Source organism: Alexandromys fortis, unplaced genomic scaffold (genome assembly GCF_014885135.2).
Source record: "Alexandromys fortis isolate MF-2015 unplaced genomic scaffold, M_Fortis_MF-2015_v1.1 scaffold_129, whole genome shotgun sequence".
Taxonomy (NCBI): Eukaryota; Metazoa; Chordata; class Mammalia; order Rodentia; family Cricetidae; genus Alexandromys; species Alexandromys fortis.
This window is the reverse complement of record NW_026068022.1, coordinates 1,048,451-1,067,809: the sequence shown is the minus strand read 5'-3', so window position 1 is coordinate 1,067,809 and position 19,359 is coordinate 1,048,451.

The following is a 19,359-nucleotide window of genomic DNA, read 5'->3' as shown; positions in this document are numbered from 1 at the left end:
TTTGTGGCTATTTCAGGAGATGTTTATGAGTTCGAGCCTAGGTTGAGTGTCCAAGTAAGACACACTCAAAATAAAACTGAACTGGGGAGAAGTTTAAGGCAAAATATACTTCCCATTGAATTATGGGGAACTAAATTCTGACTAAGAAATCATAATAAATACGGCTAAAATTCAGATTTATACTACTGTGTTCCATGAGTTCATGATTATTTTCAGTGAAACAATAGAGGCAAATAAAAATACCACATGAATTTACAAACTGATACTGTTTATAGATTAGTTATTAGTACATGACACCAATTCCTAAATATGAGTCCTCATTTTCAACTTAAAACATACAAGATTTTGAAACACTATTTTCCAAAAAAATTAAGTATATCTTCTATGTTCCAAGGTACACACAATTACCTTGGCCAATACTGTTTAGGTAAAGAAGACAGAACAAACAAAATTTTCAAGAATTATTTCAGGTCTATCAGAAACATTTTTTGGAAAAAAGTGCCATACAGTATTATGAATGGAAAAAATATTATTTCTTTTTAAATTGTTAAATGGTATGCTCCATATCTTAGTTTATCATTAGGCTAGTTCTGCTTCACAATCTTTGGTATTTTGAAAGGAAATGATTAAAGAGGTTATTAGTACATCTAACAAGAAGAGATCTCCCAGTCTTTAAACATTACCCTCTCATCTGTGCCAGGATGTTCAGCATCATTGTGCTTGCACAACAGCAATTTACTACTGCATTGGAGAGGAAGTCATTAATATAGGCAAGGAGTGCTTGCGAGCCACCCCAAGGGGTGCAGCATTTACTGCGACGCCTTTGTGAAATCAATCAGGCCTCTGCCTGATGCAGCCTCTTGTCTCAGTTTCCAAAGTCAGTAAATGCCATGAACTGCAATTATCAAATTTAAAAATGTTCTGATATGCTCCTTGCATTCTGCAAAATATTATTTGATTTAAACAAAAAAAAAACAACAAAAATAAATCCTTTGAAACAATGTTTGTCATCACTGCAGAATACTGAACCCATACAGGTTCTTTTTTTTTTTTTAGCAGAGGCCATAACTTCACTTTATTTGTGTTTCCTCCTTACACAAAGCCATCAAAACAACAACAGAATAAGGCAAAGGCTGGAAATGTGTTCAGTGCACGTTCTCGGGGCTGTTCCACAAACCTTGCTTCCCCCGAGCCCTGCTCTGAAGGCTGAGTTCCTGTCCATGCTGCTTCACACCCTGCACTACTAATCCTTCCTGCCCGAGCCGAGGCCTTTGAGGTCCGTGCTTTGTGTCCCATTCTTTTTTTTTTTTTTTTTTCCTTTTGGGAAACAGGGTCTCACTATGCAGCCCTAGTTGGCCTGAAACTCGCTAACCAGACCGGGCTAGCCTTGAACTCAGAGATCACCTGTCTCTGCCTCCAGAGTGCTGGGATCAGAGATGTGCACCAGCATGCTTAGTCCTGGAATGCCTACCCCTTGCCCACCGTGACATAAGGTAGGAAAGCAGACTGAAGTGGTCCTCTCTGGCGGGCGGGCGGGGGGCTCACAGGTGAACCGTACAGCAGATGGCCTGCACCTTCTTTGCTGTGGGGACAGAACTCAAAGCGCTTCCACGGCTCTGACGCTGCACACAGGGCTAGAGACCGATGGTATAGGAGCGGCCCGTGGGGTTGTGAATAGAAGAACAGACTGGCGCTGTCACCGCCCACTCGTACCACACCTTCTTAGAATTGCTGCATCGCCAGAAACGCACGCAGATGCTCTGCCCTTCGCGCACCGTGATGGGCTGCTTAATGGGGAAGAGGATAGGGAACCATGAGAACATCCCAGGAGAGTGGGTCTCTGGACGGATACTCAGACTGATGTCCCGATAAAGCACCGTCTCAAAATAGCCTGCAAAGCCCCATACAGGTTCTTAAGCCGGTAATATCATCTACAAATATCATAGGTATTTAAGCAAGAATGGAATGAGAAGGTTAGAATATTTTTCTCTAAAGCAAAACTTCTTCATTGCCCTCTATTCTTTTAATAATTCAATTTCAGTTTAAAATATCAAATGTATAACCAACCATATTGCTCATTTGGATCAGTACCTAACTGTGTAGAAATAAATGACAGAGCTAGAATTTATTTAATAATGCATATTAAATAATACATGTTTCATAATATAAACTGATAACAATGAGGGTGTCTCATGAATTTTGACGGGAAACCGAGATATGGGAGTCATGGGAATAAAGGGAGGGAAGGGGAATGGATTTAACTATATTTTAGCTAAATTAACAAAAACTAACACATGTTCAACTCCTGAAAACCTAAACAACAGTTGCAAGCTTTGCAAAATCTTTTTGGTTTATTTGTTCAAACTGAGAGTTCAATCTCAAGACTTTCTGAATTTCACTAATATTATCTGTTCTCTGGTAATGCCTCTCGAGTTATATCACAGACACTTTTATTTCTTTAGATGTGGTAATTAAGCACTATAATTTTTACTCATCCCATATATATATACATATCTATATATGTATATGTGGATTAATAGGTTTATTTTCTATCTTAAATTCTGAAAATTTTAAAGGGACCATGTTTTACATGGTTTGGTTAGAGTTACTGTTAAGATGTGACACTCTTGGGGAAAGAAAAATCAAAAAAAAAAAGATTGTAAATATAGATAGTTCTGTGGTATAGAGTGCTGGTGCGAATTTTGTCTATTATTATTCTGATTTAATTCACTTTAACTGTATCACTGTAGTTGAACGCGGTTACTGTGGAGATGCAAATGAATGCTAATAATTGGTGATATATTTGCCTGGGTTTGTATATAAGCTTGAGACTAGGGAAATTGTCAGAATTGTGGCAGATAACAACCTTTCTTCACCAATTTATTTATGATCAGTGGGCAGTCAAAATTAGGTCGGGCACAGAAGACTTGTTAACTAAGCAGACTGGGACCCTGTTTAAGGAAATAGCCAATTTTAGAGATGTGCAGATCACAAGAGAGAACTTAGAATTAGTAACCTTTGATTTAATTTTTATTTTCAGTTACACTAGTTAAAAACATAATTTCCATTACAGACATCAAAACTGTGCTGTTGTCAAGATTCAGCTGGAAGAATTTAGGAACAATTTATTTTCTTATATTGATATCTTGCTTAAGAGAGAAGGTTTCTTAAAAGGGATTAAAGTGAAGTGGAGAAGCCACAGCAAAATTCTCTTTAGCTGCTCGTATAATTTATGAAGATACAATCTGACTGGTAATCTGTGAGTTTCAATGTTGTTAAGCATTAATTAATTCATAGCTATCATTAAAACTTTTTCTACATAACTAATAGTAAATTTAACTGATTTGGTTCGTTAGTTTTATGCTTTAGACGAACCATATTTCCCATATTGGTTTTAGCACACCTAGTTAACAATTACCTAGTAAAAGTTGCAAAGGTTCTTCACAAATTCAGTGAAGACTGAAGTGTTAAGACTTAAATAGAAAGATGTAGCATCTGTTTTGTCTGATATTTTCTGAATTACTTGGTCAAATATTTTTTAGCACTTGGGATTTTGTAAGCTGAATAACATGACTCAATTAGTAGGATGCTAAACTCTAAATGCAGCTTTATGTAGATAAGAGAAAACTTGGTGATGAATCCCCTTTTCAGATGAAATATTAAAATTAATTAAAAATGTCAGTTATTTTACTTCCAAACTTCAAATTAACATGCTTCACTTTTTTTTTAATTTTATGATTGATTTATTTGTCATCTAACAAGTACTTAAATAACAGGCTACAGACTTGTTGGGAACATTTGGAGTCCTGGCCTTCAGCTGCTCTTCCCTGCTAGAGCTTTCTGATTCAAGTTACTAAAAGCTGTGCCTTGCCTTGAGAATCAGAGGATAAGGTCTTCACCTGTTGGCCTACTTCACTGTTGGGTATATAAGCCTCCATGGTGCTATTGAATAAAGGGCTTCTTACCAGTGATTAGAGGTCCATGGCTCTGTCTGTCTGTCTGTCTCTGTGTGTGTTTGTGTAATTCAACCTCCAGCCCCTTGCCTGAAGCTCGCGAAAAGTATTGTAGCGCACAGAGCGCAGATGGGGGCGTTGTGTGCAGCACACATAACAGAAACAAGAAACTAAGGAGTAGAACAATATGTCTTAAAATATTATTGCATTAAAGAATTATATATACAATGTTCTCATATTTTCAGATAAAATTGATCTGAAAACAATTTTTGAACTCTCATAGAGTTTTTAAAGATCACTTATTTTATGTGATTATAATTAAATAATTTCCCCTTTCTTTCTCTCCCTCCAAGCCTTCCAACTCCTCTTTCAAATTTATGATCTCTTCTTCATTTAATGAATTTATTATTATTATTACATATCTGTGTGTGTGTTTGTATGACTGTGTGTGTTCCGATGTATATTCATATAACCTTCTCAGGCTGTATCAAGTTATTTGTAGATATATTTCGCCTGGGCTGGCCTTTTTGTACTGACTAAACAATTGTTATGCTCTTTTCTCAACTCTCAACATTTCTTAGGAGTCTGAAGTTAGCATGCTGTGAACATGTAATCCCTTTCCTCCTCTTCTCCCAGACATATCCCCATTCCTACCCCTCCCCTCATACCACACAAGCCCTCATATCAAGACTATGCAAGACAAAACAGTAGGAGGAAAAGCATCCCTCCCAGGAGCAGAAAAAGAGTTGGAAACACCCCCATGCCCATAGTTATGAGTCCTACAAAACACCAAGCTAAGAACCATAATATATATGCAGAGGACCTAGCACAGATATAAGGAGACAGGAATGGAAACAGGAAGGATTAGGTCTGGGAGAAGGAATGGCTCGAGAGAGTATGAGGCAAGACAGCTGGACCTGGAGGGCATTTGGGTGAGTGACAAGGATAATATTCTTTTTTTTTTTTATCATATACACATTAGAGTACTACTCAGCGGTAAAAAACAATGACTTCTCGAAATTTGCATGCAAATGGATGGAAATAGAAAACACTATCCTGAGCGAGGTAACCCAGACCCAAAAGGATGAACATGGGATGTACTCACTCATAATTGGTTTCTAGCCTTAAATAAAGGTCACGGAGTGTATACCTGGTGAACCTAAGGAAGCTAAATAAGAAGGTGAACCCAAGGAAGATCATATATGGCTATGGGAAGTAGACAAAATTGCCGGGGAGAAAATTGAGATCTTGGAGTTGGGGTGGGATGGGGATAAGTGGGGAAGGGAAGAGAAAAGTGAGAAGGGGAGGATTGGGGGAACTTGGGGAAACAGGAAGATTGGGATAAAGGAAGATTGGATAGGGGAGCACGGAAGCACAAGGGAACCACCTTAGGGTTGGCAAGAGCCTTGAACCTAGAGTGGCTCCCAGGAGCCCAAGGCGATGTCCCCAGTTAGTCCCTTGGGAAGCCGAGGATAGGGAACCTGAAATGACCCTATCCTATAGCAATACTGACGAATATCTTCCATATCACCATAGAATCTTCATCTGGTGATGGATAGAAATAGAGACAGAGACCCATTTTTTTTTTTATTGAAAAAAAAATTCTTCCTCCTCCTCGCCTCCCATTTCCCTCTCTGTCTCCCTTTTCCCTCCCCCTCCTCCAACTCTTCTCCCCCTCCCCCCACTCCTCTCTCCCTCCCTCTCCAGTCTGAAGAGCAGTCAGGGTTCCCTGCCCTGTGGAAAGTCTAAAGTCCTCCCCCCTCCATCCTGGTCTAGGAAGGTGAACATCCAAACTGGCTAGGCTCCCACAAAGCCAGAACATGAAGTAGGATCAAAACCCAGTGCCATTGTCCTTGGCTTCTCGGCAGCCCTCATTGTCCACCATATTCAGAGAGTCCGGTTTTATCCCATGCTTTTTCAGTCACAGTCCAGCTGGCCTTGGTGAGCTCCCGATAGATCAGCCCCACTGTGTCTCCGTGGGTGGGTGCACCCCTTGTGGTCCTGACTTCTTTGCTCATATTCTCCCTCCTTCTGCTCCTCATTGGGACCTTGGGAGCTCAGTCAGGTGCTCCAGTGTGGGTCTCTGTCTCTATCTCCATCCATCGCCAGATGAAGGTTCTATGGTGATATGCAAGATATTCATCAGTATTGCTATATGATAGGGTCATTTCAGGTTCCCTATCCTCAGCTGCCCCAGGAACTAACTGGGGACATCGCCCTGGGCACCTGGGGGCCCCTCTATATCCAAGTCTCTTGCCTTGGACCTAAGATGGCTCCCTTAATTAAGATATGTGCTTTTAAAGAACTAACATTCCTATTGGCTGCAATCAGTTTCAAATATCACTTTGCTAGGGGGTAGGTGGTTTAGAAGAGAACTCAGATATTCTACAGGAACACTATACCTTCTTAATCAGTGAGCAATCTTTACACCTGTGCCCCCTTTCGCCCATATTTTAAATAGGCTCCAACGACCACTTCATGCAACATCACTAGCAGACTTTTGAAGATTTACTGTTTTGATAGCTGCACAGTATATCTGATGATGAGTTTCCCTCTTTCACTTAAGAATAAACAAATCAAACCCAATCATTCACTGACTGAGTGGATATGGAATCACTTTAAATATACATCAATGCTCCTGCATGGAAAAAATTCAGTTCTTCCTTCATGTCTCTGTTTATGTTACTCACAATTTAATGTCTGAATTAAACTGAAGATTTTATTCCGCTGACAATGAATACTTGGAATAATTTACCAGTCATTATGGCAAACACGCTGAAATTTTAAAATAGTCAATCCACATAAATGATTTCTTGACTGATTATTGATTCAGTTATGTTACTAACTTATACATTTTGGGTGTACAAATATGTTCAAAGAGATAACTACCTGTTTTATTCATTTACTTTTCATTCATACAAAATTTACTTCCATTTAATTTAGTGAGCATTTTGCCTATGGAATTTGAAATTTATGTTTCATTTCATTAGAAAAGTAGTTGAACTGTAGTACATAAAATAAACATTCTGTGTAATGAGAAACTAATGTCTTAAGTTATAGACATTTAAGATAAGATTGTTTAATAGCAAAGTAATGGTTTGCATCCAAGTTTGCAATAGATATTCTATGAGGTTTCAAGGAACTGTGGTGAGGAGAGCCTTAATAATCTTTTCTATTTCTCGAATATTGAGACAGCTATTTTCCATAATCTAATGATGCTGATCTTTATCTTTCATTATTATAAAAATGGTGTCAGGAATCAATTCTTGTGACTTCAACAATCTCAAGAAATATCTGCTGAACTAATTTTATTTTAGTCAATTATATTTGGGTAATGAGGAATAAGAGAGAGATGAGAAAGATTATGCCATTTATGTTAGAGATGAACACTGAATCCATTTCATTAAAAACAGGTGATTTAAATGCTAAAATAGAAAGCTATTCTTTAGGGTAGATTATACTGTACTTTAAGAATGAGTAAGGGAGAGAGGTTTACTTAAGAAATGCAGGCATGTATAAATTTCTTACATACTTATATAATGTGACATTTTCTTCATAAAATGTGTTTATATGTATATATAGTAATCAAAAAGAGACCATAGGTTTCAAAGGGGGCATGGGAAGCAATAAGTAAGAACAGAAAAAAAAGGATATACTATAGTAGATATAATAATGATATAATAATATTCCAATTATACATATATATGTTTGTATAAAATTTAGTCAGACATTTAGAAAATGGAACAAAATTGGAGGCAGGTAATATAAATTTAAGAATTTTCTTTTTGCTTTGAACCCAGAAACCCAATATAAATCTGATTTAGTGATCAGAATTTGACAAGAGCACAATGTTTCCAGTTTCATTTCTTCTGAAGTTGTGTGCAATATTCCATATTTATTTCTCCAATTGTGTGAAAATGATTATTATCAATCACTGGAATTAATTACTGTTCTATTACCTCTTTTATACCCACATGTAAACATTAACTAAAATGACTAGCAACAAGATGGAGTATTTTTTGAATTTATGCAAAATAAAATTTTACTAATTTCAATGATTTTGAAGAACATATTAAACATATCCAATTCTATTTATTTAGTAAATAAATTCAATTACTCTTTATATTAATAATATCTGCTGTTTATAATGAATGACATTAAATTATTTCAGAATGTAATATTTTTTCTCTAGGACTTTTTTTTTGACTAAACACAAATATCTTACCATAAGTATTTGAGTAAATGTATACCTGAGAACTTCCTTTATATCTGTTTATCTGCTATAATTTTTCTTTTGATTCTCCACTTATTTGGTCATAATGAGTTCAAGATGCACATTTAACAGTTGTATCTTAGCACCTGCTCACAAGATTTCTATCTTTCATGGATATTATGATTTTATATGGATTCTTCATGACCTGTCACTACTGATATTGTCAATATTTATTTAGAAACTCACTGAGCAAGCAACATGTTTAAATGAAGACAGAATAATAAGTAAATTTAAGTTTTAGGAGAAAATACATAAAGTAACAAAGTTTTATATAAAGATATGTATTGCAGTTGTACTAAAATTCACATTCTTTAATAAACATAAATAGCTTTAAATTGTTTTAAATTATATAATATTGCAATTGCTTTTTAAAAGTGTAATTATGTATTTGACATAGAATCAAAAATATTAACTAACAGTAAATGTAAAGCAAATTAAGAAAGTGGATTTAAAACCATACTCCTTATTATGTATCTGTCATTTGGTGACAATGGGTGGGGTAGAGATGCTCTCCCGTCTCCAGTCCATCAATTCCTGAGAAAGGTAGAAGAATAAGCTTTGATGTTATAAACTTTTTAATCTTAAACCAATTTTATTTTCATATGAGTTTCATTGAGCAACAGGCTTCTGTTCATATTGAACTATTGAAAATATATGAAATAGTCAATGAAGTAAAAGTAAATTTATGACAAAACATAAATTAATGACAGTAACAATTTAGACACAAAAGAACACACCCTGTGGAGCAGGGATACCAACATCATATGGAGCTACTGAAATTCTCAATAAAATATTTTGGTGTCCTCATAAATAAAAATAAGCAATACTAGTTTACCACTTGATATTGTATCACCAGATATGTAGTGTTTGTCTGTACCAAGACAATTCTCCCTCTCTTTGAAATCTTGATTTTCTTGGGACTCTTCATCTAGGGGTAGGGCCTTAGGCTAGTTAATCTTTTATTGTTGTGAAATGACACCATGACACAGTCAACATAGAGATGGAAGAGTTTATTCGGGATTGCATTTCAGAAGGGAAACCCATCACCATATGGTGAAGATGATGTAAATGCAGGCAGGTATGGTGCTGGAGGAGAATCTGAGAGCCTGTATCTCATCCACAAGAATAAGGCAAAATGCTAAAGCTAATTGCGAATTACATGGAATTTTGTAGCCTGAAATTCCAATCCTCAGTGACATATTTGCTTCAACAAGGCTATACCACCTATACTTTACATAGTTTCATCATCTGGGGACCATTCAAGCATATGGGCCTATGTGGGCCTTCTCATCAAACCACCATATGCTTTTTGACACTTCTCCATCAATGTTGCTTTGTTAACAGCTATTGTCATTTTTCGAGTCTTGATTAGTCAATCATATTGGTGAGATGTCATGGGCACAAACCCTCCATAAATAGAAAATGCAAAGGCACAGTACATATTCTAGTTGTATGCAGTATGCTTCTATGTTCTCTTTCCTTACGTTACTAGAGCTACTGGTGAAAAAGCTCTATTGTAGAATTGTCAGTTTGCACTGGAAACCCCCTAATTATCCTATGTGTTTCAATGAACTACAGTTTTCTATAATGGTGATGATTGCAACAAAAAGAAGTTTCTTTGATATAGGATGAGAATTATGTATCTGTGAGTGTTAGGATAAGGTATTACAAAGATACCTTGAGATTATACTGATGTGACAAAGCTGAAGATGTATCTTCTCTTCTATGTTTTATGATCTCACTACCTATGGATAGTTGGGTAGGTTTAAAGTAGTAGGTATGAATTTCTACCTGTTGATGCAGTATCTTAACTCTAGATGGATTTTGGTTACCACTTATATGTAAGTGTCACTATGGAATCTTTATTTACCTTTTTTTGCTGGTCATTGATGTGGTTCATAAGTGTCACAGATGCCTATGACTAGTCATGAATAATTTTGATCCAAAAAATATCAATCAAAAAGAGTATTGAGAGTATTTAATATAGTTAAATATGTTGACTTCTCTCTGAATATTGGGTTAGACAAACTTATGAAGTACTTTTATTTATAATTATATAGTTAATTGCTATAAAACAATGATGACACACTTGACATCTTGGGAATCACACTTCTTTATTGTAGTTAAACATCATTATCCTATCTATTTCACTGCAGTTAGAATATTTTGATAGTCATGATAGAAATGGATTTTTAAATAGACTGGAGAGAGGGTATTATCAGTTACAGTAAAATGAAAATTAGATATTAAAAAAGACTTTGTGTCAGTGAAATATTTCTTCTTTATAATACCTGTGTTTACCCAAAATTTATAACAGTCACATAAATGGACGTTTTATGTGCTTTAGAGTTATTTAAATGTGATTAAACAAGAAAAGCCAAAATTAGCAGTATTTATTTGGAAATTAGAAGTTACCAAATACATTACTTAGATAATAGAGCATAACTTAAAATTTTTCAAAGATTCAATAAATAAATTATGTTAAATATAAAAATATATTTTTTTGCTCATCAGTATATAAAACATAATTCTTTCTTCTATCCCTTTTAAAATTATGTTCAGAACACAACTTAGTATATTTACATACTCCTTTTTAATAAACTATCATTAGCCACACACAATTATCTAAAATCTGGAATGATTTTTGAACCACCTGTAACAAAATTCATTATAATACACATATATATGCATATATATGTACAAATCCAGATTATAGAATATTCTCTACAAAATTTATTTATTTCATATTCTTTTTCTTTTACATGTGAAATTATACTGTATTTTTCTCCTTGAATTGTATATAATTAATCTTAGTAACTTTACAATTATTTTTTTTGGTATTTTCACAATTGTTTGTTAAGATTAGATCTATCTGATGATGACATTGAAATTTAAAGAAATATTTCTTCCATTGTCTCCTATACACTGTAACTTGCTATGGGGTTTTTCATTCCATTTTGTTCCTATCCAAAATTAAATGTGCAGAATCTGTTTGATAATATCAGAAGATACATATGGGTGGAGATGTAGTTCAATGACATCTGGCTTTTCAAGTATGCAGGAAGTTCTGAGTTTGAACCTGAGAAAGGGAGGGAAGAGGAACGGGGTTGGCGGAAGATAGATAGTAGAAGGACAGAGAGAGGGAGAGAGAATCATGTTCTTCTATTTTATTATCACATTCTAAGTAATATTCATGTTGAATATTTTCTCATACTATACTTTATGATTCTTCTCATTCTGGTGTCAAGTTTTTCCCCTCCTACTTCATCTGTGACACATCATCAGCCATATTGGGCATTTTGTTCTCTCAATTGACTGCAATCATTTCCATCACAAACAAATGATTTTAAAAATATTATCCTTTTTAAAGATTTGAATATTCTGCTTAAACACTTTTCTTAAGTCACATGTTCTGATTTCAGGACATTTGTAGTAACATTTTACTTTTATTAATATATAGAACTTTCCTGAGGCTCAAAAGTTAAAATAGCCATACTGGTCAGCCTTATAGACCAGGCAGCAATAACACATATCTTTAATCCTAGTAGCCATGATAACTTACCACAGAAACCAGACAGTAGTGGTGCATGCCTTTAATCCCAGAATTAGAATTGTAAATGGGAGAAGATAGCTCTTGGGCTCAGTCTCATTCTGAGATTCCTAGAGGCAGGATCACCATTTCAAACTGAGGTCAAGGTAAGTGTCAGTGGCTGACTGTTCTGCTTTTCAGATTTTCAGGTTGAACCCCAATATCTTTCCTTGAGATTTTATGAACCATGCTTTAGACGTTATCTTTAATTAGCCCTTATCATTGATCATATCGAAATAATTCAAGTCTATGCCATTGAACTGATTTCATCATGGCCTTATTCACTGTGACCTGAAGTTTGTGCATGTTTTTCCCCCAGGTACTCACAATGTCTATTGTAGAACAAGGTTCATAAGCAGTTGTTCTTTAACAAAAAATCGTTCCATCATTTAATACACTATTCATAGTGCAGTAAATGCAACTTGAGTGAAAATAATTAGGGAAGAAGTGTTAATTTCTTACTCTTATAAGTAAGACTTTTGGAAACACTAGGGACTCTCTTTCTCCTCATTATGGGTGCACAGGACTATTAGAATGTCATTACCTGGGAGTTCTTGTTTGTTTTGATTGTTCTCAATATGGCAGAGGGAAAATCCCTCATTCTTTTATGATAATAAAGCAGTATAAAGTGACATTTTTCTTATTATTAACTATATTAACACAATTTTTAGTCACCAAATCTGAAAATAGTAAAGAGTAAAGTGTAATAAATAAAACAAGAAAGTAGAAAGAAAAGAGCATTTCATGCCATAGTAAATTTAGATCATTAGAATGTTAAGTTTACCTGATTAATGGCTAAAATCATAAATTTCATTAGAAGTACATAAGATGATATTGCCACACTTGCAAATAAATCTTCCTAATAAAAAAGAAAGGTGCGCAGAGATGACGTGAGTTGAACCAGAAGAAAATAATTCTATGGAGGTTAGTTCTATGTTTAATATTTGTATTGGGCAAATATATGTTTTTATATTGTATGTTGCTAATGACAAAGAGAAGAAAGAATGTGGAACAATAAATTATTAATAATCTCTCCTTTTCAAACTCAAGCATTTCAGTATTCTTTTGCTTATCTTATAAAGTACGCTTAATTCTCCTCTTGTCTAACACCAAGACATAAATGACATGAATTTACTTTTATCACATGACTGCCTCCTTTGTAATTAAAATTAATGTCATTATAATCATGTTCAAAGTAATTTATTGTTATTATCAAGACATACTTCATTACACAAGAGTGACAATCAGAGTTTTTCTCTTGTGTGGGCCAATTAGTTATTACTCAACTCCCTTTAAGAAAATAATGTAATTATTTTAAACCAGATATGGTGGTGAATAACTGTGATATCACCACTTAGCAGGCAAGAGGAATGAAAACCATGGGTCAGCCTGAATTACATAAGTAGACTCTGTCTCCCAGGCACAAAGGCCAGGTGAATAACTCACAGACCAAGCACTTGTCTAAAACACATGAAGCCCCACTTCACAAAAATGAGTTTTACATATTATTATCAAAGGTAAGGGTAAACATAAAATTCCTAATCTTAAGAAAATAAACACTAAATATTCAATATTTTAATTTGTCTAATCTTTCTCAAAGATTTAATATAGGGTGGATAGACAAAGGACAGACTTCAGACTGAGTTTATTTTAAGACATGTCCTAATTATCATACTGATGCCAATCAGCCCTCATTTGAATGGAATTTAGTTAATCCAGATTGCTGTGGTAATTAAGTCCCTTGTTAATACTTACTAAGCATACAGAAGTGCTCTTTGGAGGATCAACAGTGTATAATTGGGGTCACTAAAAATCACCATTAAAACTAAAATATGGAGGGATGAACATGCCCAGATAATTTCAACTGAATACAAATAGTTTACATTGCATACTTAATTTGATCATTATCTAATTTCAAGAAATTATCAATGAATTTGATGTCATTCACTTATAGACTAAAGATGATGATCCTAGTCTTCCACAGTGAAACTCATTGAAGGTGTAATGTCTTTCAAAAAGGACATCATATGCCCCTCAGCTTAAGAATGGATAAAGAAAATGTGGCATATTTACACATGACAGTACTACTCAGCGGTAAAAAAAACAATGACATCTTGAATTTTGTATGCAAATAGATGGAATTAAAAAACACTATTCTGAGTGAGGTAACTCAGACCCCATAAAATGAATATAGTCAGGTTAATATGGTCGTTGTTACCAGGTATTAGACCAACTGGGTTTTATTTCTGCACGATTTTAACAGTATATTCTAATTTTATATAGTTATCGGTCTTCCAAACACAACTTTGCACAATTTTATCATGTACTTATGTTGTCTCCATAATTAAGGAATAAAAAGTGAGATTGAGAATAATTTGATTGGGGAAAAATGTCTTGTTGTTGGTTAGTATTTAGAAAAGTGAAAATCACAAATCAGTGTCTTGACTAGTTGATGATGAGTGATTCTAATCCTATTGTAAAAAATATGATGGGTACAATAAATTCATAAAAACAGAATGTTAATGTACTTTCTATGAGTATGCTTATTTGATCTTCTTGGTCACTATCATAGCAATTGTTATTTGACATTGCCCTGAACTAAAATCATGCCACATATCAAGCAGATGAGATTATAATGCCATCAGAGGTCAGCCTGTCAGCCTGAGAGACACCTTAAATGGCTAGCTCACTGAAGTAAGACTTTTGACTTTCTGGTAGTCTGTCTCTTAAATAAGAAATATGAAAGCACTCTACATGAAATTTTTGTTAGTTAACTAATCCTTGGTTAGTCTTTCTTGGAAATCCCACCATAGACTCAGTACAAGTGTGTCTCTGAGTTGTTTTCATATCCCTTCAAGTTGTTAATCAATATCAGCAAAAACAGTAGCTGAAGGATTAATGCAATAAGAGGTAATGTCAATTGTTTGGTGGATAAAATAACAGCCATTATTTTCACCATAAATAAAATACACTTCTGGCATTAATAATCAATCTAAACAGTAAAAATTCTATTATGTGACCATAGTTATTTTAATGAGTGATATTAGTGTGGGGCAGTCACTATTACTCAGCATGACTTCTTTCAAGTTTCTAATATAACATCTTATTTTATACTTTCCTTTAAGCCACTTACTATTAAAAATAGAAGTTGTCTTTTCTGTAACTATGTTCTTATAATTTCTCCATGCTATTAAGGTCAAGAATTGGTAGAGAGAGACCCATATTGTAAAAAGAGATGCATATAAAATAGGAAAACTAAGTAATAAACAAAGTGATTTTTCACACTTTGATGATTTATACAAATACACATAGAATAAGATGGAGAAACTCTTACAATTAGGTAGAGTTGTCAGGTTGAAAAATATACTTTTGTCTTACATATTTTCACTTTAAATAAGAATCATCAAGTCTTTATAAATATCTGTGTAACAATATATCAATGCCTAACAATATTCTGCTGTACACATAGATCAGTGCATGTCCCAATTGTCATCGGAGATACTTTATCCAGAAACAGATGGAAACAGATGCAGAACCACAGCCAAAGATTAGGTAGAGTTTATGAAGTTGGAGGAGAAAGAATTGTAAGGAAGGATTGTAAGATTGAAAGATGTCAAGAGCACACAAGAAAACTCACAGAATCAAATAAACTAGACTCATACTAAACCAACAACCATGGAACATGCATGGGACTGAGTTAGGCAGTTTTGTAGTTTTGCCCTCTTGTAGTACTCATAACAATAGTATGAAGGGCTGTCCCCTACTTTTTACTGACTCTTGGGTCCCTATTCCTCAGAATGGATCTCCTTGCCACACTGTAATATGGTGTGTGGGGGGGAGGGGAGTGCTTAATCTTACTGCAACTTGATATGCAATGATTTCTTGATACAATGAGAGACCTGCTTCTCCTAAATAGAAATGGAGCAGGAGTGGATTGTAGGATAGGAACAGAGGGAACTGATAGGGTACTTGGAGGAGAGGAGGGAGGGGAATCTGTGTCCAGGATGTAAAATAAATGAAAAATTTACTTAAAAATGCAAATAATTATAGACTAAGAAACAAGTATTTTCCAAAAAAAATGAACTCATATTTAAGCATTAATAACAATCATGCCCTGATATAACACTTGCTTAAATGAATAAAAAATTCTGAAACTTGGTTGCTATTAAATTAATTTAGCTCTTATTAGTTTGTCTGGATTTTAATGGATTCTCTAGAGCAGTGGTTCTTAACCTGTGGGTGGCATCCCTTGTGGTTGTTGACTACCCTTTCACAGGTGTCACATATCCGATATCCTGCATAATAGATACTTATGTAACAATTTATAACAATGACAAAATTAGAGTTATGAAGTTTCAGTAAAATATATCATTAATGGTTACCATAGCTTGAGAAACTATATTAAAGCAATGAAGTATTAGAAATGTTGAAAACCACTACCCTAGAGGGTAGTGTGATACATTTGTCTCCTAGTATAATAATATGAAAATTGATGAAAGTTTTAACTTGGTATAGTAAAAAGTCCTTGAGTTATACTAGGAATGTTTGATCAAATGGAACACTATTTTCCTGAGAAGAGTATCTGGATAGAAAATGTAAAATTGAAATACACCTCTGAAATGCTCTCTGGCTTTTTTGTTCTTATTCTGTGATCTTTTCATAAAACCAGAACTTCTTCCATGATATGACTAAAACAAGTATTTTCCTATCATCTCTAATTTGGGATAATTCCAATACCATATTCTTACAAATTCAATGACTTATCTAATTAAACACACCACTGCCCATTGTTTTATATGCAGTCATTTTGGTCATTATATTTTACCACTAGAACTTAGTATAAAATAATTTACCATAATGTTTGGAATATCAATAAGAATATTGATGGTGTATTTTTAAATTTCAATACATAGATGTATTACAGTATATACAACACAAATGATACTGGAAGAAAATATAAATTATAAAAAGCTAAATATGCATGTTTAATAATTGATTTGAAAAAACAACACTTAACATATTTAATATATCATAGTAATTCATTATTTCCTAGGTCTTTCAATATTTTCTGAAGAAAAAGAAAAGGTGAGTGGTCACAGATGAGAAATATTTTGAGTACATTCCATTATTATCATTATTTTTATTGTAACAATAATAACCCTGATAATAGCTCAATGTCTAATCCCTAGTGAGTTCTTTTAGTTTACTTGTGGTGCAGTAACAAAAGGTCTGAGATTATGTACTTCATAAGCAAGAGAAATTAATTTCTCCCAATTCTTGGTCCAAGACCAAGCTACTGCTAGCCTTTTTGCATTCAAGACCATCAATGGAAATTCTATAGTTTACTCTAAGCATCTGTGTAGTCAAATAAAACTGATAATCAAAACACCTTTCTGAAATAAACATTCATGTTTCCAAAACTTAACACAGCAAAATTTAAACAATGTTAGATATATTAGTTCCATACTATGACATTTATAAACATTTCTTTTGCCTTCAGAAAGAAAATAACTTCATGAAAATTTCCAATATTGTTGACCAATTTTGTGATAATCACACATAAATAATATAATTCATCATATGAATATAAGAAGCAACTAAAATAGTACTATTAATAAGAAAATGTTAATTGTTATAGAAATCAGGTAACCACAGATTGATGTACTAGAAATATTGAATTCATAATCAATATATGCTATTTTTACTTTCAACATAGAATTTAAAATTACAAAAAGATATATGTGTGTGTATGTGAATAATATGGTTCTTAGAAAAAATACCAAGAAAATATGAATTCATATTCCAAATTAAATGGCTTCTTCATGTTTAAAAAATACATCTAATGGACATAGAGGAATATCTATATGTCTGGTAAAAGATTGATCTGTTTTTTAAACTGCATGCCAAAATCATATATTTGTAGTAGATGGCGACTAACATATCAATCTCCAACTATCCATATTGCAGAGAACAAAAGGCTGCAGAATACTCAGCCTATTTGAACTAGAATGTAGTCGTACATTGAACCCCACATTCACTGTGATACTTGTCATGTAACCTGCCAAACCCAATCCAGACGATACCCTAAACTTCATAATATCCCAACAAGGAATTTGGGTACTTAATCCTATCCATGGAGCTGTTAGCAAGTGTTAGCTGCAGGGATACAGAAAGACAGTATTCTCTAAGCACATACACCCTAATAACTCTACTATGCCCTAGTGGAAGACCATGTATCCAGAAATATCTCAGCAGCATGAATTAGACTTAATGAGAAAATAAAAAGACATAAAGTTGGTTGGAAGTAGGCTAGGAAAAATGAGGAAGAAAGATGCTGCATATGATCAAGTTGCATGAAACTTCCAAAGAACTAATATACATTTTAAAGAGAAACATCTAGTATACTTTATTACTTATAGTAATTGTCAAAGTTGTGATATTAATATCCATGTGTACATAAATATGAATAATAATGAAATTTAAACATTCAAAAGTATAATCAAGAAATGGTTCAGAATAATTGTGTTTATACAGAATTTTTAACATGTGCAAAGTATCTGTATTTTTGTTCAATACCCATTGAATAGAGGTTTATTAACTGGCAATTTTATAGAAAAGACAATATCCCATTTCTGTTTCTCCTTGATTCTTCTGAAATAAAGAGTCAGACTAAATCTAAAGCTACTTTCAAAATGAACACTTTTGTTCGATTCATGGTACTTTATCATAGGTAATGTTATAATCATCTTTTCAATGATTTGCAAATCTAACAGGAAAAAAAGAATAAAAATACACTGAAGTAGCCTTCTAACTCTCAACCTCACAAAATCACCTGTACCTAACAAAGGCAACTCTTTGTTTCTCTTGTCTCTCGTCTTTGAATTATTCTCACTTTGGAAATATGTTTTATGTAAAAATACCACCAAATATTTGTATATATAAGGCTACTTCACAGAGCATGAAGAAAACTTGGCTACTTGAGTGAAGACAACAACAGGCATGTAGCATGAACAATAAATTATCAGGATAAGATTAGAAACAAATAAATGGTTTTCAAAGATGTCCCACTTTCCCAGAGTTTAAGTCACAAATGAATTTCACAATTCACTCTTGGGACATTAATCAACAGTGATGAGATACACACCAGTTACTATACTTTAAACTTACTATTTTGTGAATTTATTCATGATGAACACAAAGGCTGTACTAAAGTTAAAAACTGCAGGCAGTGTTACTATGTGAACAACAAGTAGTTGTTTTGCATTATTTTCTTATCATTAGCATATAAATTTTAGCATTTATGTGCAAATTCAGAAAAGGTCTATAAATGCCAATTCAATCAATAAACATTGAGCATAACAAACTTTTAAAAATTTCTAGAATATTTTATGAATTTTGCATTATAAAACAGCAACTAATACTTTATAGAAAAGCACATGAATGGTGGTTAAGTTTTTTTTCCTGATTGCTACTAATTTTCTTTTATTTGAACCACAATTTATAATTACTGTGGTTCATTTTTTTATATATATGGGATATACAAA